The sequence below is a fragment of the Amblyomma americanum genome, chromosome 6 (assembly GCF_052857255.1).
Source record: "Amblyomma americanum isolate KBUSLIRL-KWMA chromosome 6, ASM5285725v1, whole genome shotgun sequence".
Lineage (NCBI taxonomy): Eukaryota > Metazoa > Arthropoda > Arachnida > Ixodida > Ixodidae > Amblyomma > Amblyomma americanum.
In genome coordinates, this window is record NC_135502.1 from 68,863,008 (window position 1) to 68,890,179 (window position 27,172).

At 47.2% G+C, this 27,172-nt stretch overlaps 1 protein-coding gene across 2 annotated transcripts in view; it reads left to right on the top strand.

Annotated features, from left to right (window-relative positions):
• LOC144094761 (uncharacterized) overlaps positions 1 to 27,172 on the top strand; it is a 440,689-nt gene that overhangs the window by 87,864 nt on the left and 325,653 nt on the right. The window contains exon 1 of one of the 2 annotated variants that reach the window (XM_077628669.1): positions 21,479 to 21,516. The exons of the other annotated variant lie outside the window; for it this stretch is intronic. The gene's annotated coding sequence lies outside the window, so the exon portion shown is untranslated. Of the gene's footprint in view, positions 1 to 21,478; positions 21,517 to 27,172 lie in introns of those variants that run through there. 2 annotated transcript variants of the gene reach the window in all.

Genomic DNA, 27,172 nt, shown 5'->3' on the forward strand with positions numbered 1-27,172 from the left:
CGTTTCAAAGCCGAAGTTGCAAAGATAAAGTTTCCCTCTGCAAAATAATGAGGACGCGTAGCTGAAACAGAAAACGGGAAAACTAGGGTGGAAAGCATATAATCTCATTTATCCGCGTCAGACAAAGTAAGCTTTACCTTTTTTTATTCTGTGAAAAAGCTACTTGTTCTGTGTTCTGATGGCCCCGCATCTTTCCCCTTTCGGTTTTCGGGAAAATAATGTTTCGCAATTCGAACTTTTTCTTGAGCCACAAAAATCCATTCACTGCAGGAACGGCGAAGCAACGAGCATAAGAATAAAAATGATATTAAGAAAGCCGACAAAAGAGAAAAAAACTACAATACATTGAGCGTAGAGAGCGCTGGCTCGTGCGCGCTTCTTGTTCCAGTCACAGAACACGCGCGCAATCGATTTTGTGCTGAAATAGCCGAAAGGTAACAAGGGTTGGTTGATTTTGTTCAATCAGTAGGCTCAGAGGTTAAGAAAATGCGAACTACCTACACTAACTGTTGTTAAGGGTTTGAAGTGAAGAAAGTAATTTAGAACCACGCAAGGTTGCCAAAAAACTATCCAACTTTTGTAATGCCCCTGCCAGACCCTCTAAAAAATAAACTATGCTGACAGCTGAGTAGTATATCCGGCTTTGAACACGAAACAAGAAGCCGAGTGGTAAAGTTTGCCTGAGGAACAGTAAAATAAAAGTAGGAGCGCAAATTTCTCGCATGTTGCAACTGCTGAACAACAGTTCCTTCCAAATGATGTTTAAACAAAAATTTCTCATTTCATTTTGCGCTTCACGTTTCGATTAAAACGGCATATTTACTCTCCTGAGGAGTCGGAGGAAAAACTTCATCGAAGGGAAAGGTGTTCCGGAGTCAAACTTGTCAAATGAACGCGCACATCACTCGTTCATTTTGTTGAAGAATCTCTCTCTTGTCCATTCTCTTCACTTTAGGGTGGCAAGGCTTGTTCAGAGTTGATGTCACGCCGGAGGAAGGGGCTGTCGCAATTTGTTCTGCATTATTCGTCATGTCGAAGCTTTTCGCGATCTCTCTATATTTCGTCTAACAGTTTGTTGGCACCTGAGCTAAGCGCGAACTACCTTTTACTACCCTTAGTGCAGCCAAGGTAACCAAGGAAATGCACTCACAACTAGCAGTGAAGAAGACGAGGTGAGAGAAAGGTTTAATGGAGGTGCCGAATCCTCAATGAGTCAAGTGAGAACGCAGTGTACTGTACTGACGGGCAGTTTTCTTTTGATGCGAAGTCAGAAAACAAGTATCCAAGCTGGCATATAGATTCCAGGAGTAGTGAGAACTATTTGCAGCATATATATATATATATATATATATATATATATATATATATATATATATATATATATATATATATATATATATATATATATATATATATATATATATATATATATATATATATATATATATATATATATATATATATATATATATATATATATATATATATATATATATATATATATATATATATATATTAATCATAGTGAAAATCTTTTTCCGCAGACTGCTGTACAGGTAGTGAACATAATAAATGAAAATTAAATCGACTCACCAGTGTGAGCGGCTCGCATGAGTATTTATTAACATAAACACATCGTGGCATTCTGCAGAATGTAGAGTCATTAGACAATTTTAACTGAGGTAAGTAGTCAAGAACAAGCATATCAAATTGGTTAGCAGTAAAGGAAAAGCGAAGCAGTATAGAGCCTCTGTTGAAAACAGATGTTTCGCAAAAATTGAGGAAGACTTGCAAACCTTAGAGGCGATGGATGACAACTTTGTGAGCATCGCCACGAGGTGCATATTAGGAGGCGGAGGTAGGGTAGTTAAGTAGGATAGTTGACCTTTTTATTAACAAAATTACTAAGGTTTACTGAGTAAGTCCATGGTAGAGGGAGGCAGGTAGTTCTGTTTCTTGACAACACAAAGTAAGCAAGGTAGGCTCCCCCTCCCTTGTTCCCCTAAGCTTTACTAGGGCAGCTACAAGACATTTACGAAGACAATAACTAATAAATGAAACGCAAGCTAAGACCTCAAAAATTTATAGAAACTGGCTGGTTTTCGTAAAGAACAGTCGACATTAGACCATGTTCACAACGTTTATATCGACACAGAGAATATCGAAGAATGCAACAATTTCTTGTACGTAGCCTTTATGGATGGCGAAAAGGGTTATCATGTGAAACACAACTACTCGAATTTACTAATGAGCTTTTTCACGGTATGGACGAAAATCTTCAAATCGACTGTATATTCCTAGACTATGCTAAAGCCTTTGACCGCGTTCCACACTGTCGTTTAATAGCGAAACTCTCATCATTGCGCCTCGATTCATTAACAATTTCTTGGATAAGAAACTTTTTATCATTTCGAAAACAATTCACTTCTATTGATAACCATTCATCCCATTTAATTGATGTAACATCAGGCGTACCGCAAGGTAGTGTAATAGGCCCGTTACTTTTTCTGATTTACATCAATGACCTCCCATTAGGCATTACCTCAACACTCAGAATGTTTGCAGACGATTGCGTTATTTATCGCAAAATCCGCTCCTTTAATGACCACATCGCCCTTCAAGAAGATCTACATCGCATTAATAACTGGTGCTCATCATGGCTAATGTCCCTTAACACTGATAAATGCCAGTTAATGACATTTAGCCGTAAACGGTCTAATTACCTTTTCACTTACTCGCTTAACAACAGTCCAGTCACTCTTGCGTCATCGTACAAGTACCTTGGCGTTCACTTTTTATCTAATCTCTCATGGAAAACCCACATAGAAAAAATTGCTGCCAAAGCTAGCCGTACATTAGGTTATTTAAAGCGTAACCTCAGAAGTGCGCCTTCTTCCACACGCCAGCTCGCATATCAGACATTCGTCCGCCCTCAAATTGAATACGCATCTTCCATTTGGTCACCTCACCAACAGTACCTAATTAATTCCCTAGAGCGCGTACAAAATCGTGCCGCTCGCTTCATTTCTCGCAACTATTGCCGACATTCCAGTATAACTAACATTAAGGCTTCGTTATCTCTTCCATCCTTAGAATCTCGCAGAACAATAGCACTTATCTGCCTCTTCCATAAAATTGTTTACAGCCATCATTCCTTCACACTACCCCTTACAAAACCGGCCCGCACATCTCACCGATTGCATAATCACCTCAGTTTTAAGCGCCTTTCGGGAAGGACCACTGCATTCAACTCATCAGCCCTGCCCCGTGCAATCATTTATTGGAATAGTCTTCCTGATAACATTGTTCACATCTTAGATCATGTTATTTTCAAAGAAAAAATAAGTAGCATTTTCTTCTGAAGTGTGTTCTGTAGTGCGTTTTTCAATTTAGTTTTTCAATTTAGTTCTATTTTCTGGTTGGTTGCTTGTTCTTTGTATAACGATGTTAAAATAACCATGTTCTACTTGCTTCTTTTTCCCACCCCAGTTATGTAACCCCCCTCACATAATACTCCAGTCGGAGCCCGTGAGGTATTTGAATAAATAAATAAATAAAAGAGTAATTTTGCTGAAAAATTAGCGGTAGAGCAGGATTAGAGCAACCAGACCACCTAAGGAGCATTTATAAATATATTAAATTGCATAAAATTAGCCGAGCGACGAGCGGAACAGAGCAGAAGAAGACACAGAGACCTGTGCTGGTGTCTTTATGTTAGTCTACTCTGTCCCGTTCGTTGTGCTGGTAATTTTATGAGCCAAGTACCAAATGGCCCGCCTAGTTCCTGTCTTGTGCTATAATACCCCCCACGGCGACTGCTTGCTCCTTCACAGGAGAGAGAATAGAATCAGGCAAGGTGACACAGTCTCTCCGCGGTTGTTTCTTTGATGTTTGTAAAAGGCGTTAAGCGTTAAATTGGGAACAACCAGCTCTAAAAGATAAGAAAGAAAACCTTAGAAACTTCCTGTTTGCTGATGACAGTGACCTGAGAAGTAACTCATGGAATGATTTTCAGCCCTAATTGAGGACGTAAACACAAAAAAGGCCCAAAAATAATAGGAAGCAAATTAAAGTAACGATCAAGTGTTTGAGGACGCAACGGAAGTTTGCAGTAGACAGCGAGGCGCTCGAATTTGTGGGGCAGTGCATCTATTTAGGCCGAATGGTGACCGTAGATTCGGACCATGAGATATAAATAGCCAGGAAAACAGGAAATTGTAGAACGTGTTTGGCAGGTCCTGTGAGGTCATGAATCGCTGCTTGCCAATATTCCCGAATAGAAAAATATGTAATAGTTGTATCCTAGCAGGGCTCACGTGAAGAGACTAAACTAGAAAAAAATAAAATAGATAGCAGAGCAATAAGCTGCTGAAACTAAATTATTAGGGTAGGAGTTAAGCAACACAGAAATCAGCGAGGTTAAAAGATCACATGGAAGCTAACTACATCCTTGATGATATCAAGAAGAGGAGATGAACTTGGATTACATATTTGGCTCAGAGAACAGATAATTTATGTACTATTACTGAGTTGCCTCTAAGAGAAATAAAACTGTCGTAACTGTGGAAAGTTCTCACGTAAACGACTGATTTCGCTGTTGCGCGTTCGTTCGTTTCCCTTAGCGTTAGCCTGCACTCTTTTCTCTCCTTTCTTGTCTGTAAATACACCTCGAACGCGACAATAAACGCTCTTTTTGTTCCCGCGCTTATCTTGCGTGGGTAAGTCACCGGAACACACGCTCGGCGTGTGATTGCGATGCGACAACAACGTAGCAGGGAGCGGCAGAGTCGGGCGTGGAGATGAGAATATAGGAAATCCTCGAGGATTGGGTCGCCGGCAGCTTTGCCCCGCGGAGGACGTGGCAATCTCAGTGCTGCCGCTGACAGTGAAACAAATTTCTGCTCTAACTTCATCCTCATTTTTAGGTACAGATGATTGTGATGCTGCTCGCGGCAGGAAATCAGAAACTAAACGGTTTAATCTTCGAGATTGCGTCTGTGACAGCTCAACGCATATTAACAAAAGCTCCGTCCTCTGAAGCACTACTTGAACGAGTGAGCAGATTTAAAAACATTGCTCTCAATTTGATGGCGCCAGCCCCAGCTTCTGCTTCAGTCCCACGGTACTGTGAGGAAAAAATGTAAATGCTCAGAAAGCACGGAGCAGGGAGACTGCATGCCGATACGCGCTTCAACGAGTATGCAAAGATGCTGTCTGCGCTTCTTACGCAGAGAAATGGACAGAGCCTCGGAGATTGCCACCCTGCACTTAGTTGACCTAGTGGACCGCGCACACCCTCTAGGGACACTACTCCAATCTCCATTAGCAACTCTCCAAGTGCTCTGGCGGTAGCCAGTTGGGAGGAAGGCGGGGAGAACACACTACATTACACAACACCTTATGGGTGTTGCGCTTCTTTTTCTACTACAAAATTACCCAGCCTGATCGCCAACTCTCCTCCCAAACTCCCCAGCCTGGTCGCCAACCCCCTCCCATATTCTCCAGTCTAGTCGCCAACCCTCCTTCCAAACTCCCCAGCCTAGTCGTCAGCCCTCTTTCGAGCTCCCCAGCCTGGTTGCCTCATCTGGAAGCGAGGGGAAGCCCCTAGTATATTCCTCGAGCTAGCAGCAGCAGCATCCAGCGCGAGTTGGAGATGGTGGTGGTCAATATGCGCATGAAAAGATTTCCCAACTGCTCCTCCCCGTGCGAACGGCAACAGCTGTTTTCCCGGGCCGTGGACATTTGTCTCTATGCGTGTCCTCCTGCCGCAATTTTTTTGTTTTGTTTCGCCTCGGGGGAATAAATCGGGAAGAACAGAGTGCATCTCTGATGCGACGCTTTACGCAGTTGGTGGCGAAGCGAGCTTTGTTTCCTTTTCCGTAAACCAAGCGTAGGCGATGTCTGCGTCTTCATAGGAGAGAGACAGAAGGGGGAGGAAAGAGAAGAAGAGTGAGAGATCGTGGCTGTTATGAAAAGTAGCATTACAGGCCGTCGAAAATGCCTGCTGGTTTGTTTTTTTTCAGCGGCGATTTTTTTTCCTTCATTTCTTCTTCATTTGTTTGCAATGTCCGCGTGGCATTGTGTTCGCGCGTCGCTGGCGTCGTGGTCGCCATTACTTGAACCCATGTTAAGGGGCCGGAAAATAGAGTCGTGCGTTCCCGCCCGCAATGCGGAACGAGAAAACAAGCAGAAGTCGAGAGCGACTAAACGTCGAACAATTCGACAGACTTTAGGTCTCGTTTTCTGAGCACGCGCCTCGGGGAATCAAACAAAACGGCTGTTTTTAAATTGAAACGAGCGCGGAATCGACGGCGAGGGAGGTTGGGTGAAAAGAAGGCGGGAGGCAGGGGCTGGGGGGGGGGGGGGGGAAGACACGCCGTTCAAGCGTGGAAACGACGAGTGTTTGTCGTCGCGGTGCTCACTGTTTGTTTCGGCTTCACCTCAGAGCATCCACAATAGTCCTGTTCATTTTTTTGTTTTCTTTTTCCACGCTACAACACGCTTTTGTTTCTCTGATGTCCGCGAAATCGGAGCTTGAACGACGGAGGCGGAGAGCGGAAAAAAAACAAAACAAGCGATCTAACAAGCGAGAGGAGACAAAGAGGAAGAAGAGATCCGCTCATCCGTTTCCTCCTCCATCTCTCTATGAGGGTAACAACAACAACAACAACAACATCTCTCCACTCTCGCATTATTTGCCTTCCTTTTAGGATCTCAGAAAACGCAGGGAGCGAATGGGGAGAGAGGGAGCGAAGCGGGAGTGGGAAGAACACATAGCGGCGCGCATCGCAACACATCGGCGCGGAAACGCACCCCCGAAGGTGCACGCAGCGCGCGTCGGCTTTCGAGCGAAGTGGAACTCCTCGCAAACAGAGAACAGGCAGAGACCTCGGCTTTGCAGCGCCACCTTGTCGATGCTGGGAGGCCACGGGTGCTCAGCGGAGCGTCAAGGGACGCGTACCGAATGCATATATCCATAACTTGTGCTTTCTCCCGAGCTCATCGTTTACTACGCCGCGTCCAATTGTGTACTCGCCGGCCGTCCTCCTGTAGAGAGGACGGCTTCTTCTATCTAGAGTTAGAATCTATACACAGGCTAAACGGGGCTGTGAAGCGCTGAGGGAGCATGAAAGCACGACCGCCGTCTCTTTAGAGGCACTGTTGTTGTTAGGGCGGTTGGCAGTATAAATGTTTTGGTGCCACATTCAATTCATTACATACATACATACATACATACATACATACATACATACATACATACATACATACATACATACATACATACATACATACATACATACATACATACATACATACATACATACATACATACATACATACACGCACGCACGCACGCACGCACGCACGCACGCACGCACACACACACACACACATACATACATACATACACACACACACACACACACACACACACACACACACACACACACACACACACACACACACACACACACACACACACACACACACACACACACACACACACACACACACACACACACACACACACATACATACATACATACATACATACATACATACATACATACATACATACATACATACATACATACATACATACATACATACATACATACATACATACATACATACATACATACATACATACATACATACATACATACATACAAGCTTTATTTTCCACAGAGAAGTGGAAGGAGGCGGAGGGAAAAGCCGTACATTTGCGGCATGAGAAATCCTCCGTGGAGATCAACAGCGCGTGCAAAACAGACAGACGTTCATACCGGTATTTCTTACGTCGTGAGAGAAAACGAAGCGTTCAGATTCCCGGTGGGCTGCTTGCATACTGTGATGCGTAAGTTCGCCATCCAATGCTGACGTTGACTGAGTAACAGTCGGCACTCCCCTAGATTCCGTTTGTCGCTGACGAGGCTCTCTTCTCAGCACATTGTCTTCTGCGACTCTAAGTAAGCACCTCTTGTGGTAGTTACGATACATAACTGCGAAACATAAGCGCTTCCAGATTTAAGCCTACACCAGGGCACATAACGCAGTGTTAATTCAGTAGAGAAAAGTTCTAAGGAACATCTGACAAGAGTACAGGTTCTTCAAAGACGTCTGGAGTACTAATGTTGCCTCACAGTTTCTTGATACTGAAGTGGAAACTTGAGCTGGCGCCAAGAAATTAGGAATGTTTTTGAAAACTTCACGCATTTAACGCCTTCTATTTCTTCCTGACTGCATGCTCAGTGCACTACGTGCGATTAGATTAGACTGCGCTGCACAGCTCTTTGGCTCAGTTAGATCCCAAAGCATCCCTGCCCACTAGGCTACGAGTACTGCATTACGCTGCATAACCATCGAGAGCACCACATCATGCAGCTGTGGAGTGTAATGCAGTATTTACACCAATCATCACTGTGTAGCATGGCCTAACACCACACACCTATGCCGAGCAATGCTGTGCAGCCTACTACAATATAATGCTTCATACTGCGCCACCTTGCACCGCACTTCAGTGCGCTGCATTCATCTACAATGCATTAAATTGCTTCGCACATCTGTGCACTAACACTGCAATGTGAACTGCGTTGCACTGCATTCCCACTGCTCTACATGACACTAACGTATCAGGGAGAAGGAATCGCCCTAGCAACAAATCATTCCCCCACACCACACGCGAAACAACACAAGCGAAGATCTTGAAGAGTAGCTCGCAGTCCCTCGCACTGAAACGTTTTTAAACTACTGCATGAGCAGCTCGCCGGTGGCGCAGCGGAGTTGCATCGCCCAGGCGGACGCATCTCATTGACGGATAGCCCTCTCGATGCAACAGGAACAGCAAAGAAAGAAGCGGAGACAATTCAGCGAGCCGCCGGTTTTGCATTCGCGCGTGGCACGAAAGAAAACAGCGTCTCGCGAGCCGCGAGCTAGAGCGCGCACCACTCATCAATTGTCCGAGTTTTCCCGAATATATTGAGGCAAGCGCGCCTACCCGCGACCAGGATTCGGAGGCGAAGCTCGAAAACAAAGACCCTCAAAAGCGAGACGGTTGAAAAACAAAAAGAAAAAGACGGGAAGCGCACCAGCTGAATGCTCGAAACCGACCGAGCTGCCTCGGCGGCCATGCAATGCGCTTTGGAGGACCACTTTGCGTGCGGACGCCGATATCAAAGCTGGGCCGGCTTCGAAATGCGCCGCTCCGTGGCGCATGCTTCGTTTTTTTTTTCTGTTTTCCCCATTCTTCCCGTATACTTCGTCCAGCAGAAGCGAAGTTTAGGGATACGTAGAAAAGGGGGTTAGAGGGAGAAAAAATGGGGAAAAGCGTTCCTGCTGACCGTCGCGTGGCGAGAGCCGGTCGACGGCTGGTGGCGGCGTGCATTTCGCTCCGCTGCTCTGTGTGTGGCGGCGGAGCGCGCGCGCGCGCTTGCCCGCAAAACGTATTCAGGACGAGAGAACCAAAGCCAGACGCGGGGAAAGAAAGGAGAGGGGGGCAGTGCAAAGCACGCGCGCTGTCGACGCGCCTGAGAGAGGGGACAGGAAAGAGGTATACAGGCTGGTGCTGGGCGTGATATATGGTGAGCAATGAAATTGAAGCGAATCCGTGCTGGGTGCGTGAGACGCGCAGGCTGGAAAACCAACGTCCGTTTCCTCTGACTGCCGCCGTCGGGGCTGTCGAAAGAACGCCGGATATATGGATGGACGCCGCCACCGCATCGGCGATGAGCGCGCGTGGGGGGAGACCGCAAAGACACCGAGGGCAGCGCTCGTCCCACAAGAGGAAGGAAGACGACGACATTGCGGGAAGGCGACGAAGTGCGCTGCAGCGTTCTTAACGGTACTCGAGCGCCGCTGCTCACCTTGGCAGGTGCCTCCCGCTAGGCCAGGTACCCGAAGATGGTCTGAAGAAAATGTGCCTGCGTAGTTCTCCTATTTTCTTTCTTCGTCTGTTTCTATCTTTTCTTGGTTTTTGTGTTTGTGAATGCGCTTCCTACTTTTTCTCACTTTTTTGTTTAATACTGAGAAGTGGGCTCCAATCGCGTGTAGAGCAGGAACGAGGGTCTGGAAAGCAAAGCGAGAGACGAAGGAGCGTCCGCCGCCGCTTTCTTGAAAGATTCATGTCCAAATGGGCCTTGCCTCGAGAAACGAAAATGAAAATGCGTGGTTCTCCTCCAAGTTTTGGTTGCTTCTCTTTTTTCAGTTTTTTTTGTGCTCTGTAAAATTTGAATTTTTTTTTTCATCTCAAGCTTCTCGTATTTTGCTGCAAGTTTATCGTGGTTCGAGGAGCGCGGTTTGCATGAATGGCTACCGCGGCATGTGTTTCGCCACATGTCACGTCGAGGTTGAAAAATAGGATACGGGAAGCGAGATGCTACAAGCCTTGGTGTATACCTCTTCACTGTTTACTGCTATATTTTTCCCCTTGCGTTCGGCCGCAACCTCATATGCTTCGCTTAGTTCTCGTATTTGTTGGACAGGTACATGAAGGGCTAGCAGAATTGCAGAGGCACTCCAACCGAATACACGCGTATGAAAAAAAAAAAACCATGGCATGGGCACCAAGCTCGTTATGTGCCCAGTGTTCCTTTGTTACAGATAAGCATATGTTCGGTTGCACTGTTTTCAGTATCCCGCTTGACCATCATCAATTCGCCAAACTGACGATCTTCTTGTTTGTTTTTCTTGATTTATTGTTTTTTCCCGCGGGTTCCTGTGATGTAGTAAATATCCACCAAAAGTGCAATTGACAAAAACTCGGGACTTTTCCAGGCTCACGTGAGTGCGTAGGAAGAAAACGCTAGAATTACGTATTATTTAGACATATTGTCACGGGTCGTTCAGACGACGCGGGTCGAAGGCACGATGGGGGTAGCAGGACCACAGTAGCAGGCGCCAGAGACAGGCCAAGCGGTCGCGGCCGGGCCTACGAGCGAGTCCTGCCGATCTTCTACCTCTTCACCGTCGATCGGCACCCAGCTGGTTGAAGATGACGTTAAGTGCAAAATGAGGGAATAATAATAACACACACGACACTTCTCCCCACCTGAAAGGCGCATCGTCCCGATGCGTAGAGAGGGAAAATTAAGGTTGAAAAACATGTGTAGAGCGCGAAGAGTTAGGACACGTGCTGCGAGCGAAGCCTGCAGGAGTCGTTTCAGATGGTCAAATGCAAGCTGCTCTTCACTAGACCACCGGAATGGTACAGACTCCTTCGTGAGGCGGGTAAGCAGCGCGGCGATAACCGAAAGGTTAGGAACAAATCGTCTGTAGTAAGCGCAGATGCCCAGGAACCTCCGCACGGTGTTTTTGTTAAATGGTGTCGGGAAGGAAGCAACGTCGACTGTTTTATCGGGATCGGGACGGACAGCCTCATGACTGACGACGTGACCCAGAAATTTCAGTTCGTCATAGGCAAACTGACACTTCGTAGGTTTGAGGGTGAGGCCGGCGTTTCTGATAGCGTGCAGGACTGCTTTTAAGCGAACAAGATGTTCTTGAAACGTGCTGGAAAAAATGACGACATCATCAAGGTAGACAAGGCATGTTTGCCATTTGAGGCCGGTGAGCACGGTGTCCATAACGCGCTGGAAGGTCGCTAGAGCAGTACAGAGACCGAAGGGCATCACCTTGAACTCATACAGTCCATCCGGGGTGATGAAAGCCGTGTTTTCTCTGTCGCGCTCATCGACTTCTATCTGCCAATATCCACTTTTAAGGTCGATGGATGAATAGTAACGGGCATGGCGCAGGCGGTCAAGCGCGTCATCGATGCGCGGAAGTGGATATACGTCTTTCTTCATGACTCTGTTGAGGCGCCGGTAGTCAACACAAAAGCGAAGGGTGCCGTCTTTTTTTCTTCACCAGCGCCACCGGAGCAGCCCAAGGGCTGTGAGATGGTTGGATAATGTCATCGGCCAACATTTCGCGCACTTGATGTTGCATCGTTTCACGTTCTTTTAACGAAACCCGATAAGGTGACAGACGAACAGGATGGACATCGTCGTCGGTAATTGTTCTGTGCTTTGCTATTGGCGTCTGGCGAACCCCGGCTGACGTAGAAAAGCAGTCGTGGAACTCACCGAGCAGAGCCAGGAGCTCGTTTCTCTCCTGAGCAGAGAGTTGCGGGGCAATGCTGACACCTAAAGGAGGCACCGAGGGCTGGGGAGGGGGCGGACAAGAAGGAGCCGCAGAGAGGGTCCCAGCAATGACAGGGGTGCTGAGGAGCTCGATGAGGCCAACTACTTAGTGAAAGGTTGCCCTGATTCTGTTAGAGATCATATTAGTAAATACCTCGTAAGCAACGAACAGTAGGATAATAGGTCGATAATTTTTCGAGTCTTCAACGTTCTCTGTCAGGAAATGACGTAATGTTAGAATTCATCTATGGTTCCGTAACGCTGGGGGTCGCGAGACATCCTGTATATATTGTAAGCTTTTCTAGCAGTATGCGTCCGCCTTCTTTCGGCAAGTCTGCGCTTACTTGAACCTCATCTGTCAGTTTTCCCTCGATGTTCACCCCAAAACACGCCCAGAACGTGTTTTAGACAAGTCTTTTGCCCTCTGCACGAGTCTCTAAGGCTCGCAAAGAAAAGTAGAGGATCGGCGTCCTAAAACCCTTGCCGAGACAGATTCAAAGAGAAGAGTGTGGATGGCAGCATCTATGGTCCTTCCTAGAATATGCGACGGATGCCTCCTGAGGAGCGAGCGTTGAAAAGGATAAATAATAATAATAATTGGTTTTTGGGGGAAAGGAAATGGCGCAGTATCTGTCTCATATATCGTTGGACACCTGAACCGCGCCGTAAGGGAAGGGATAAAGGAGGGAGTGAAAGAAGAAAGGAAGAAGAGGTGCCGTAGTGGAGGGCTCCGGAATAATTTCGAAGCCCTCCACTACGGCACCTCTTCTTCCTTTCTTCTTTCACTCGGATTGGCACAGTTTTCGGTGTAGCGTATTCTACGTATGACATTGAAGGTCGACAATTTTTTCTATTCCACGCATTTGCGCAGGGTGCACATACCGGACGATTCAGTATGTGATTAAGTATCGGCAATATCCGGTGTGATGATGTAGAAAGCGGCCATGTTCAAGCCTCAAAAATAAACCGCACTTACCTGTCACGGCCGCTAATTTAGTCAGGGAATCATCCGCAAGCGGGCTTTCTTGCAACTTTGGGGTTACTGAGGAAAAGCCACATTTAGCGCGGTTGAGTTCGAGAACGGTCTCGAGGGCACCCTCGGATTCATCCCCGTCGCTACCAGTAACTAACAGTTACGCTCTGAAATGCAAGGCAGCCGACATACGTTTTGGTCCTCGCACATATGCCACTTGTCGGCAATTTATATTTCTTCAGTTTCTCATTCACAGAGCGATCGCGCTTAGAGGAAAGCCGCCGAGGTCATTCCTCTCGTTTTCTCCCCTCTGGGCCGAACCATCGATCAAAATGCAACACTGCCAACACAGTATGACAAGTGTTAATCTTCGGGACTCGCTGCCGCGCTCGCAGCAAAAATATCAGACGTCAAGAACGAGTGTGTGTGTGTGTGGGGGGGGGGGGGGGGGGGGGATAAAAGCAGAAAAGAGTGGAGCGTTCAGGAGTCCGCGTGTTCGCTAACGACCTCTGGTGAGCGGTCACAAAACCACGGCCAGACCAGAAATCACGTGCGTCGTGCGAAGGAAAAGGCGGCGGTCGAGGTTTGCGCGTGGCAGCGATGCTCGGCGGCGTGCCCGCATCGATCGCTGCAGCCCAGTCGGCACACACGCTGGCATATGCGGCCGGGCCAGTGGCGCGCGATCAGCTGATGCGCTCTCCTCATTTCTGTCCCTTCGGGGGTTCCCCACCCCGCAGAGCGAGAGAGTCACGCAGGTCGGTGAGGGTGCGGTGTGGGGAAGAGCCGTCGCTTGTATGTACGTGCCGTGTGCGCGGAGGTTCGCTTGTGTCGTCTGCGGGACATGAAGTATGTAACACTATGGGGTCGGTGGCAGACAGGGCTTTGACTGCGGCGCGTCGGCACAACGATAACTGTTCGGGGAAAACGTAGTGCTGCCCGGGTGCGTTGACCGCCCCGGGACCTGTTTACTGCCGGTCTTGTTTGTGGCCGCCGAAATAATGACAATAACTAGCGCGCGCAGATAGCCAAGTTGGCGCGTTCTCTGGCTGTGTTGTCCGAAGCCAGTAATACGAGCATTTGCTAGGACGAGAGGCAGCTACCTTGTAGAAACAGTAATTTGCTATTTATTTGTTCTCCTTCCTCCTCTCTAGGGTGCATTCATTGAATACGTGGCAAAAAAACTTTACAAAGTAGTTAATTTAGGTTACTAATTGCTTTAAAGAAACGCAAAAACGCAAGGAAATATCATTACAATCATCGGAAGCCGCTTAAGTCTACACAAAATCTCCGTCCACATTTATGACCGTCACGTGAAAATAGTGCACGACAGTAAAATGGTCGGCCATTGAGGCTTTTTTCGTAATATAGACAGAACGTTAATCGCAAGACTGAATAGAAAACGGAGTAACTTTATCACTTTGACTGGTTTAACAGAATGAAAACATTAAAACTTTGCTTTTGTTTACTGCTGAGGTTGGTAAGCGCACTAATACAGGACCATGCGGACCACGGGTCATTGTCGCCGCATGCTATGTTCTTAACTCGTATCTTAGTCTAATTGCTGCTTGCAAAAGTAACGACATTAAAGTTCAGAATCTTCCGGAAAGCTATGTAACTCCAATATTTGTTTCTCTTCACGCATTCAAAGAACACTGGTCACAGTTCGTACGAGCCTTTCGTATTTATTAATTCGCTGTAGCGCAGAATCCGCTCAGCTTCAAAGTGGCAGCGGAAAAATTTGCCTCTCTTTTGAGAAATAATGGCACTGGCTTTGCAGAGAAGGCTGCTTCGCTGCCCTAAATTTAGAGCAACTCTTTATTGTATACGATGAACAGCCTTTTCAGCTTTGGTTAACAATAAAAAATCGTAATGCCACGTATTGGAGCGTGTCTGTGCGTATACGACGGTATAGCTTTCCCTTTACAAACCACCTAGGTGGTTCCTGTTTCATTACAGTCCTCCTCCTCCTCCTCCTCCTCCTCCTCCTCCTCCTCCTCCTCCTCCTCCTCCTCCTCCTCCTCCTCCTCCTCCTCCTCCTCCTCCTCCTCCTCCTCCTCCTCCTCCTCCTCCTATGTGGCGGATAAAACCTGCGCGCACATCGCCACTCGTGCGCGTGTGCAACTTCACTGTCCTGGGGGTTCAGGCTTTATATCGCGTCGTTCCTACTTTCTAGGCGCCCGAACCGGTAAACGAGTGACCGAAGCTTTGACGACGCGAAGTGGTGGTGCCTTTGTCGCAAAGGTAATTTGGCAATTAATTAACCACTCTGTCTGCGAAGTCATTGTCCCAGTTTACTTCAATTACATTACTAAACCAGCAAAATAATTCATTAAATTACAAATTACTGAAGAAAGTAACTGAATTGCAATGATTTCATTCCGATAGTTTATTTACTGCCATGTGTGATCCATTGGCTGCATTTTGGCTTTTCATTAGAGTTTAGAGGGAAACAAGAAGGGAATGCTGCCTACGAAAGCGTACGTTTGCTCCCTCGCTATTACTTGTCATACGCGGAGACATGAGTCCGTGAATTTGATCCCATGAGGTCATGATGTCCTTGTGTGCGCTCGAGTATAGATTCCAGGTGAACTGAAACCAGTTTTCATGCCATCAGCGCTTTCCGGCACAGCAACGTCTGGAAATGATTAGGTGCTTTGATGTCTCTTGCTTTTATTTATTTATTTTAAGGTGTAAGCTCTATTTGGCCCATTAAGCGAAAATCTTTCTCTTCCTCCCCCCTTCTCTCTCTGTGCGTGCATGTGTGGGTGTGTGCGCGCGCATCCATAAAAGATTGCGTCCACATCCAACCTTTCAGGTGGCGGTTAAATTACTCATTCGTCGCGCGAGGTAGCTTGGGGAAGCAAGCTGGAGCGCACAAATTTCACCATTGGCAGCGCCTGCCACCTTAGGGCAGTGACGCCCCAATTAAGCACTGCACCACTGCGCCAGGAGTTGTATGAGGACTCCAAGGTATCTATGAATATTCAGTAGAAAAAGACAAATTCTGCATATGTGGGCATTAGCCCATTAAATATCGCGTCATGTCCTTAAGGCGAATCAGCGTGCAAATCAGAAGGGGTCAGGCGTCGTCGCGGTGGCGGCTGCGTAGAGCCACGCAGAGGTAGTAGGCGTTTTTAGCATACCGGAGACGTACTACCGGAGACGTATACCGCTTTACCGGACGCCGGCTACGCATGCGCAATGGCTCCCCCTCAACCCAACAATGCCTCTGCGCATGCGCGAGTGGTGTCCGGTAAACCGGTATACGTCTCCGCTAGTACGTCTCCGGTATGCTAAAAACGTCTAGTATTGCGAGCTGCGTGGCGCCGGGTTACATCATGGGGCAGCGCACGGCGACTGCTTTCACAAAGTGAGCGGGCGGGCTTAAGCCTTCTCACGCGTAAGCAGCCTTGCCTCTGCCGGCTTTATTTATTTACTTATTTATTCATTGCTCTATGCCAATTAACAGCCATGGGCCTTTTACACTGGTGCACTCAGAGCAGTGAAAGAGAAAAGAGCAATTATAAAACAAAAAAGAGTAACAAAAATCAATTAAAATGGTGAAGACGATGACAATGAGAACGAATTATAGAAGTAGTTAACAATTAAACACGTTATAGCCCCGATAAGCGCCCCAGGTTTTGCTTGAAAGATTTCAAATCCTGATCAAATATATCAGGACCATATGGTGCCATGGCGTGATACGTAGAAATCAGTCCTACAGTTCGGCTTGCTTTGAACGGTGACATGTCAAAGACGCGGCTTTGCCGCTCGGGCCATGCAGGCACCCGAAGCTTGGTCAAAGATGCTAGATGCATGCAGTCGATGTGTCGATGTAAACACTTTAAAAGGAAGAGAAGGTCCCGCGACTGCTGTCTGGTCTCCAAGTCTATTACTCCCAGGACGTCCAGGGCAGCCCTGTAATCGTCTCGGGGAGCAGGTAAGCAGACCACACGACCCATGGCATTCCTCACACACATTTTCCGCACATTTTTCAGTCTGTGCGAAGAGGTGCTGCAGTACAGGCTCCGGTACTGGGAAACACGGCATGCAGTACTTACTGCGTACGGCCCTGCATACACGGGTCATCACGCCGAGCACGCGCTTCTGCTCTTGACCTCAAGAATACTGTGAGGTGAAAAACGCAACTTTGCATCTGAGTGGACATCCAAATCGCGAACTACAGACACCATCGTAATGGCCTGATTGTTGATGGCGTAAGAAAACTCAATGGCGTAGGTCCTGCGCGCAAACGATATCATCACTGTTTTTTTTTTGCGTTCAAGATCAATTTATTTGACAAACACTACCTGTGCACAAAGTTCATATTCTCTTGTATTAAGCTACAGTAACGAGAGGATCGATTTATGTCGAATATATTTAGGTCGTCAGCGTATTGGCACACCTGAAAGTCAGCAATAACTTCGTAAAAGTAATTTATAAAGAGATCGCATAGCAGAGGCCCCAAGTTGGACACCCGAGGAACCCCAGATGGCGCACTAAACGAATGAGACTTTTGTCTATCGTTGATCACGCGATTTTGTCTTCCTTGTAAGTAGCTACCAAGCCATCTGCAATAGGACTTACAAACACCGTAGTCCAACAGTTTTCCAAGGATGCAGTGGTCTGCTATCTCACAATCTTCGCTGCAATTAAAATAAACAGCGTCCACCTGCTCTCGGCAGGAGACTGCAGGAGCAACACTACTTAAAAAAAAACACATGTTTACTTTCAACGAACTACCTCTTCGAAAGCCATGCTGATATTCGTGCAGGTGGCTTTGAATGACTACCGTGAATGACTACCCTGAATGACTGCAGTGAATGACTACCTAAAACGCCTTAGCAAAGGAAGACAGAAAGGTGATAGGGGTTTAATTGCCGGGAGCAGTGGGCGCTCCGGCCTTAAAAACTGGTACTGCAATATCTTCTTTCCAAGCGGCGAAAAAAGTTGACGTCTTAAGAGACAACCTAAATATTTACAGTACAAGTGAGGCCGGGACATCGCAATAATAATTAACGACGAAAGGAGCGGTGCCATCAGCGCCACAGAACGTTTTAGATGGTTGACGACGGATAGCGTCAGTAACTTCTTCTATATTAACTATTGCCTGCATTACAGAGTACATGCCGTCGCTTTTGCAAAGCAGGGACACCAGTGCCATTTCCTGTAAACACAGACGGAAAATACGATGCAAACTTGTGCAAAAATTGAAGAAAACATTGATCTCATTGTTTATGTTTTCATTAATGCAATAGCACGGGGGGGGGGGGGGGGGGGGGGCATGAATGCGAAAACTGTCTGGCGTCGACTTCTGTGTGAAGCCTCCACCTGCCGCGATTGACAGGTGGCAAGTGGAGAGAGGGAAATCCTCCTCTCTACATTTAGGGAAGAGGAGGTAGATGTCGGACTAGGAATGACTCAGTAAAAGTGAATAAAAGAGGAGATTAAAATAGAAATGGTATAAAAATAGGATCAGAATTGCAATAGAACAGAATTGGAATAGATCTGTGGGTGAAAGGCAATGGAATCAGAATTGAAATTAAGACAGTACTGGAATAGAATCAGGACTGGAATAGACTGGCAAAGGGAAGAAAAATTAGATCGCTTTCCTGTGCACGAATTCAATTGTTCGCCCCTAAAGGTTTTTTTTTTCTGAGTGTACGTTCTTCACAGATATTTAATGCAGCAACGCAATAAATTTGCTAGTCAGCGCTCATGTGGGTCCGTTCTGACTCTCGTCCCGCGTTTTGTGCCATCCTCAGGGCGTGCAGCAACGTGGAATAACACAGTTTCTTTGAAAGGACTTGCAAACTATGAGTGTTGCGTCTAGTAAATCCATTCATGCAACTTTTGAATGTAAATCTAATAGTGAGAATTTCCATACCGATACCCATTTTTTTATCTGTTATCAGTTGAAAAGGTGCAAGTTGGCTGAAAAGCAACACTGGAAGAAGCTCACTCGAACGCACAACTCAGTTCTCACGCAGCAAAGAAACTTCTCATTGATGCAGACAAGAAGCGAAGGCCTTATTTAAAAGACTCAATCCCGTACAGAGGATGTTTTAGATGCCATATTTTTATTATTAAACGACTGCAGCCGATATTTGAGGGAAAGAAAAAACGTCTGTAATGGAACACGAAGTCCGGTGTTACGAAGCCAGCATAAAAAAAATTACAGATAGACGAGTTTTATCTTTATTTGTGTGCTTGTACTTCCTGCTTACTCGAACGTTGTATGCCGGATTATTCCTAAAGAAACGACTATTACTCGAAAGCCCAACTTGTTTACTAGCTTGGGAAAGGCAACTTTTGAATCTAAATATTGAGATAAGCGTTTATGCTACTTTGTAAAACTTCGGGAACACTTCTATGTGCCTAATTGTGTTTGTGCATTTCTTTAGGGAGCTAGCCAAGAAGTACGTTTTGTTAAAACGTATGCTCAACACAGCCGGTGATGTCTGATAAAAACCAAGGCGTGCAACCCTTCAACTTAAACTACCAGCTGCAGATTTGCACTTCTTTGCCGAAACTCAGATTTCAGGGGTTTTCGCGGCAAGAGGTCGAGGTTGCACACCTGGCGTCCAGAGTTTTCCGAAATACTCTATGAGTAGACAGTACCGTTGTTGGCGAGCACAGGAAGCTACAGCGTCGTCTCTTGTAAGTATAATGCGGGATATTTTGCGCACTCTGATGGGCTTATCGATCTCTATTGCCAGCAAGGTCATCACAGACAATGCCACTGTGGTCTAGCAGTCACTGAAACACTGATGTCATGAACTTATGCAAGCGCGTCATTTCCTATAAGCCTGATCTCCGGAACCAATTGTTTGTGATCTCAATTCTGTAAAAGCAGTTTCAAGAAAACCAGGACATCTTTGGAATGACAGAATAAAACCCTTTTTTTAGCTCTCTGCTGAGTAATGTAATGAACAGCTGCTTGAAGGCATTTCGAAGCCGAGTAGAGGTTGTAATATGTGAAATTTGCAGCTTAATTGCGGCCTCCCTGGCTGGAATGACTACGGCACTGTAGAATTAGTGGGTGAGACTCGAGCCATCCGACTATACGAAGGCGCACACGATGTACTCTATGCATCCACGTATACATGTATACCTGTTGTGTACCTTGGTTTGAGAGCTAGTCAAGCTTCTCGTAGCTTTCTCTCTCAGCTGTTTATCATAACTGATGAATTGAATTAGTGAATCGTTTTTTATTATATTTTTTTACTCTGCGTGCAAAAAAAAAGACAGGGGACGTGGACACACCCTGTAGTTTGGGCTGAACTCCACGCGTGTAGGGAATCGAGCCGGGTATTGCCTGCGTGACCTCCCCGCCTTTCCTTTGTTCTTTTTCTCTATCTTTCTCGGGGACTTCTTTTTTTTTGTTTTTCAAGTGCACTGCGAAGCTGACAAACCGGTGGATTCGTAGAAAACACATTTACCCTTCTTTATGAAATCTTTTCAACCTAAATGACGTGCAATTAGCCGTTGCTACTGCATGACGTTATGCATGAAGTGCTCAGTTTGCCTGTATTACCGATATAGCTCAGCTGCATAGTTTTATTAAAAATCTCTGAACGTGACCCGTGCACTGATAGCTGAGCAGCGACTAGGATTCCAGGTGAAATTCGCGCAGTGGTAAACTTTTCATTTGCTCTGCTCCACAAGATAAACTAACTTCTTCATATATTGTCTCACACGTACCACAGCGGTGGTCTAGCGGCTCTAGCATTCGCCTGCGGGAGGTGCGAAGTGCGATCCCCAGTGCCGTTAATAGAATGGACACAAGCTTTCACTTGGCCTGGCACGGGGCTTCTCTGGGGTAAAATGCTTAAAAAATCTTGTGAACATGAAGAATACTATATGCCATGGTACTCATGCCGTGGCGCTCTTGAGGCTAAAGCTACCCATGCGCCATTAAAGTTCATCATTATCACCGTTGTCTCAAACGCCTAAAATCCGCCTCTTGTTTCTCTTCATCACGCAGACTTCGTGTTCTGGTGTGTTAATTAAAGCATGCGGAATACGTGACTGAAGCGCTACCGACCACGACTATGCCAACAGATGAAAAATCCCCCTGAAACAAGCAGAGCGCGCCGTTTCGGAGAACCAAAATGGGAGACTCAACGGCCGTGCCTTGCTCTTCCGTATACAGTGGTCCCGCGGTAAGAGCGCATGCTCCGTTTCATCAGAGGGAAGCCGAGGGCCCCCGAGGAAAAGAAGGCTCGCGGGGAAGAGAGGTGAGGAGGAGGAGAAAGCAGGGGGGCGGAGAGGGGGGAGGGGGCACGTGACCCCACAGCGGCGTCGGCGTCGGCGGCGGCAGCTACGGCGGCCGGCCCAAGGTGCGGCGCGAGGCAGCGTGCGGCTGGGATCCGCCGCGACCGGCAGCACCACGCAGCGCAGGTGAGTCGCCGACTCCGGCGCCTCTTCTCCCTTCGCGCCGGCGACCCGCGCCGCGCGCGCTCGCCCGCTCCCATTCAACAAGCTCCCAACGATGCAGGACGACGCCCGCGCCGTGGGCTGTCGATGTAAACAATGTCGCGACGCCCGTATCATCGTGATTTCAGAGACTTCGTGTCGTATTAACGGCACGAGCGTGTGTTTTCTTCGCTACTAACGCGTGTCACTAGCGTCAGTCAGTCGCTGAAGGCCCGAAGTCGTACCTACGTGCAAGGTGCCGTAGCCGTCAAACTAACCGGTAAGTAGCAAGGAAAACCTCGTGCTTAATTTTCGACCTGGAGTGGCATTGCACTACGGAAGCGTGCTCACTAAAGCAACAGCCTTCGTTTTAACTTGGCACAAGTGCACGATATACGTCTTGTCTTCACGAAGCAACTGAAGTAGCGCTCGTGTGGGGTGAGGAAAAATAAACCGCTGATGGCTCACTTCGACGTCTACGTCATGGCGCTTATTTACTGGAGCCATTTGTGAAAGTCGTGTTGGAGTCTCCTGCTGTTTGCAACTTGGGATACCTCGTCCGCTCCTGTTGGGTGCGAAGTTTGCCGGGGAGTTGGCGCAGACGAAAGCGATGTCCCGTTGTGTTAACTTCAGCATTGGTGGAATTGCGGTCAAGCAGTAGTTTAGCTACGTGTTTGCCGAGTCAACAAGATGCTATACAAATGGTTGTGATACTCATACCTGTTCTCACTTCTCGCCGGATTCCTCCCTAGACGTCTCGCGAGAACTCTTCCGAACAACGCTCGCTTTGTTCTCATTCTGTGGCCTGCTCAATTCTATAAGCAGCTTTAAATGAGTGGGAGCTGGGCTCCAAGACTTTAAACGCACGTGGTCGAGGTTGTCCTTTCTTTGAAAGAATTTCTGCACTTACCAGATTTGTTCATTTCGGTGGTGTATTTCAATGCAACCTGGACGAGATTCATTAAAGCATTTATATTCTTCTGACCATTTGTACTCGTTCCGCGGCTAGTGTCATTGCCCGAGCATAATCAGAAGAAAAAAAAAACACACAGCTCGTTTTAATGACAGGCGGCGGTAACTCAGTAGCGCTATACGCGTCTCTTAAACTGACATCACAAGCATTTTTTTTTTGTTATAGCAACAGAATTTTCTGTAACATTGTGCTGTTCCTAACTGCGGACAAATACTACAGAAAAAAAAAAAACTTTCGTCATGACAAAACGACAAGGTACCTGGTCATATTTGGGGCAAAATTCTGCCGGTTTTTTTTTCTCAAATGAATTTTCCTACCACAAGCTTCAGGTATCTCTTCTTCAACAAATTAATGGACGTGAGACGACATTCTAAAAACTCCTAGAGCCAGTTTTCGACACACGCAGGCGAAGTAAGGACGCATAGTATCCGCAGACACTGTCGGCTACCGCATACCGGAAAACTCCACTTTCGTTTCGCTTAACTATTTACACCCGCGGCGCCCCGATCAAAGTGCCCGCTGGAGCAGAGACCGAGGGAGGCGGCGTTCTCTTCATCAGTGCTCCGGACGGACGAGCATCAAGCGTTCGCAGTACGCCAGCCGCTATTCGATGGCCCATTACAACGCGTGCTTGCGAGATCGATTCGTAATCTGCGACGCGCGCTAGTCGCGGGCCGCCGTGGCGAGTCGAGAAAAGAGCGACGCGTCCTGATTTCCCCGTCGTATATGCGTAGGAATGAGCGAAATTCGCGCACTAGATTGACGTCCGTGCAACGCCAACTGCACTGCTGCTGCTGTGCGCTGATTGTGCGATCCCTCCCTGGCAACAAGCAGTTTCCTGCTTTAATTTCTAGCAGGACGAGAAATAACGTGTTGTTTTGTTGTTCACTTCTCGCATCGAAGTGCCCTAAGGCCTCGGCGGTGGGAATTATAAGCGCTGGAGGGTTAATATTCCGCGACAAAGTGAATTAAGCAAAAAAAAAACGTAAAGGAAGAAAGAAAAGTGGAACAAAATTGCAGAAAAAAAAAACAAATTCAGCGGCGTTAATTTAGACTTCGCAAAAAAGCTGCCAATGAATCAAACAAAACAATACTTGCTTAAGCGTATGTTTGTAGCTTATTCCTCTTTAACGACATCTGAAATGAATTGTAATCAGTAATGAGTATACTAACTGTTCAGCGCTTTTAATTTACCGCCTCTTTCATTGAAGCAACTACCAGTATTCGAGGGGTATCGGGTAATCTGAGATTCTGACTATTACGCAACATTGGGAGCTTTGGTGACAACTTTCGAAGGGTCACGACTCACAAGTGTTGTGTCGGGATCCTTCTGTTGCGGTCACTGTGAGGAAACGACCCATGTCGTTCTGGTGGCAACACGCGTACATCAGGTACAGCACCTTGATTTCAACAAACGGAGAACAAAGCATCTGCCTTATAAAGTTAGAAGCCGTGCTTATATAATACTGTTGAGTTTGTTATCTTGGGTGTTAGACTGGATGAACGGCATAGCAAAATGCAGTTTGAAGCCTTAGCGATGTCGTTGCCCCTCCCCATCCTACGAATTCACTTTCAAAAGGAACTTCTGTGCCGTACCGCGCAGAAGTTAAATGGTTTATGGGGGTTTAACGTCCCAAAGCGACTCAGGCTATGAGAGACGCCTTAGTGAAGGGCTCCGGAAATTTCGACCATCTGGGGTTCTTTAACATGCACTGACACCGCACAGCACACGGGCCTCTAGAATTTGGCCTCCATCGAAATTCGACCGCCGCGACCGGGATCGAATCCGCGTCTTTCGGGCCAGCAGCCGAGCGCCATAACCAATGAGAAACCGCGGCGGCTCAGAAGTTAAATGGTCTGAATGTCTTTAGGGAAGTATTGTGGTAGCAATGTTAAGGGTGCTGTGAACTCAGTAATTACAAAGGTGAATGCATGTAGGGGACATTCTGTGGTGTCAAGGAGCGTCACAATCGAATGTCTTCATCGAAAATAAACAGGAACACAACCAAGGAGAGCCGGGGAGCGATTTTATTGGTCACGTGACTCTGGTGGGCGTGACTATGTGGGCATGGGGTCGGCGCTATCACGACGGGGTGAGAGTTACGTGGTACACGGTACACCCTTCACTTTTACTCGATCTCCTGGACTAACGGCAAAAAAAAAAAAAGGTTTGGAGGTTTTTTTAAAGCATAAAGGGCTTATTCAGCGAACAAAATAAAATGCAAAGTAACAACGGTGGTAGGATCGAGACTTTGGGCATAGTTAATTAATTTTCAGAGGTTTAGACGGGACGAGCAGCGTGCTCTCCTTACATTGTTGAGCTCCCTAGGAAGTACTCTCGAGGAAGCAGCATACGCATCTGAAGCAATGATGAACTTAAAATAACGGAGCAGGAGCGCCAACGTCTCTTAAAAATCAATCAGCTTTTATCACAGATTTTTGTTTGCACTTCGCAAAGTGCTGACAGCGTTTATCTTGTCCGTTGTCCGTCTACAAAATTCGAACAATGATCATAGAGGCTTGAATGTGCAGTTCACTGAACACAGACGCACACGCACGCACGCACGCATAAAAGCTGAAGAATGAACATTAGTACAGCTTCTTTCAAGAACTCCTGCCACAAATGTTTGCACACGTTGCTTTGCGTATTATTTGTTGCTTTGTCGAGCATAACGCTAATTTAGAAACTGCCCATTAAACGCTAGGAGAGGAAGAGATGCGCAGAGCGCAAGAAAAGATGGTAATGTGATTAATCGTGCCGCGCTTACTTCGAGCGTGTAATGAAGGGATCGGTGCCTCGAGCTCCAAATGACGGGCTTCCACGCCGTCGCACCTTTTCGAAAGTCTCGGTTCATTTTAATCGTGTTCCCGAAGTTAATTCCCGAAGTTTGTTGAGAGCTGCGCGCTTCTGCCGCCATAGCGCAGCGTAGTGTGCCTGGCAGCGCTGTGAAATCTTGTTTAAATCTGGGGCGATCGGCAACACGCAGGATAGCATTTCTGCGCCCGTTATTCGCATGCCCTGGTTTCTTTTCTTTAGGGATTCGTCTAGTATAGGTGCGGATAGTGTGTGTGTGTGTGTGCGGGGGGGGGGGGGGGGGGCTAATATGGAGCGAAAACTTTGTTTACTCTATCAGCCCCTCATTTGTACCGTGCATTCAAGCGTGAGGATTTTCTCAGGTCATTCGACCGCATGAAACACTCGTGAGAAACTCTTTCGGTTAGTTGGTTTATTGCGTCTAACGTTCCAAACCGACTCAGGCTATGAGGGACGCCGTACTGAAGGGCTCCGGAACTTTCGACCAACTGGGGTTCTTTAACATGCATTGACATCGCACAGTACACGGGCATCTAGAATTTCGCCTTCATTTAAATTTGACCGCTGCGGCCGGGATGGAACCCGCGCCTTTCGAGTCAGCAGCCGAGCACTATATCCACTGAGCCACCACGGCGGCTAGAGAGAACTCTAGAGAGAGAGTGTGTTTGACGAAACACTTCCGTTTCGACAAAGTGGGTTACTTGGGTATTGCGTGAACTGGATAAATAACGACACTGGTTTATTTCTCCATACTCGTGTGAAACAGCTCCAAGTGATTACAGGAAAACAATGTAAATGAGCTGCCAGATAATCCCGCGTGTAGTACGCATACGACACATCGGTTATTATTTTACACTGACAGTTGTTTGTGGCACACCTTCCGCGATTGACAACGCGTAGCCCCGTTTCGTGATCACGTGACCATCAATGCACGCGCCTTGCCTTACCTTCGGCGCCTTCAGGTGTGGCGCGCACGCACCAGCAGCCTCCGGCTTCGTGCAACCTTGGTAGTAAGGCGCCGCCAAAGAACTTTCGGACACTGCACGTAGCTGAGAGGTGACAGGCCGCAAACATATGCGGTGGGTTCTACGTGGGGAGCGCGCTATAGGAAGGCTGCCTGTAAGCGCGCTCCCGGAGAGCATCCGCAAATCTGTGTCCGCACGTTTCAATCTCTAAAGTAGGCGTTTGCGCCCTATGGGAAACTCAGAGGTAGCGGTGTAGCCTGTCCGCGCTAGTGACGGTTCACACTTCACTGATAGCACAACTCGAGACACGAGCGCTCTCAGGCAGCCGAAGCCACAGAGAGTGAGGTTCACTGTACTAAAAGCAATTCTACCACCATGGTGGGGTTATAGCCACTTGTAAGGAAAGAACAAGTCGAAGTCTTACTGCGGGTAATCAACTGAAAAAAAAAAGATTGTTGAAGATAGGAAAGGGTGCAGTAACTGTCTCGCTTTTCGGTGGACACCTCAATCGCGCCGATAGAGAAGGCATGAAGGAGAGAGGTATAGAAGAAAGAGGTGCCGTCATGTATATCTCCGCCATAATTTCGAACACCTGGAGATCTTCAACGTGCTCTGGAATCGCACAGAACAAGGGCGCCTTTTGCCTTTCGCCTCCATCGAAACACGGCCGTCGCGGCCAGGATTGAACCCGCGTCCTCCGGCTCACCAGATTGGGGTTCTAGCCACTGAGCCACAGCGGCGGGAACCTGGTCCGTTTCCTTGAAGGAAAAGATTAAGGAAGAAGCAAATGGGCTAAAATAAAAAAAAGGAATTACATTCGCTCAAGCTCTGGCTAAATTTCTCCATCTAAGCGTCATGGGTAAAGTAATATTTTTGCTTGTTAAAGGC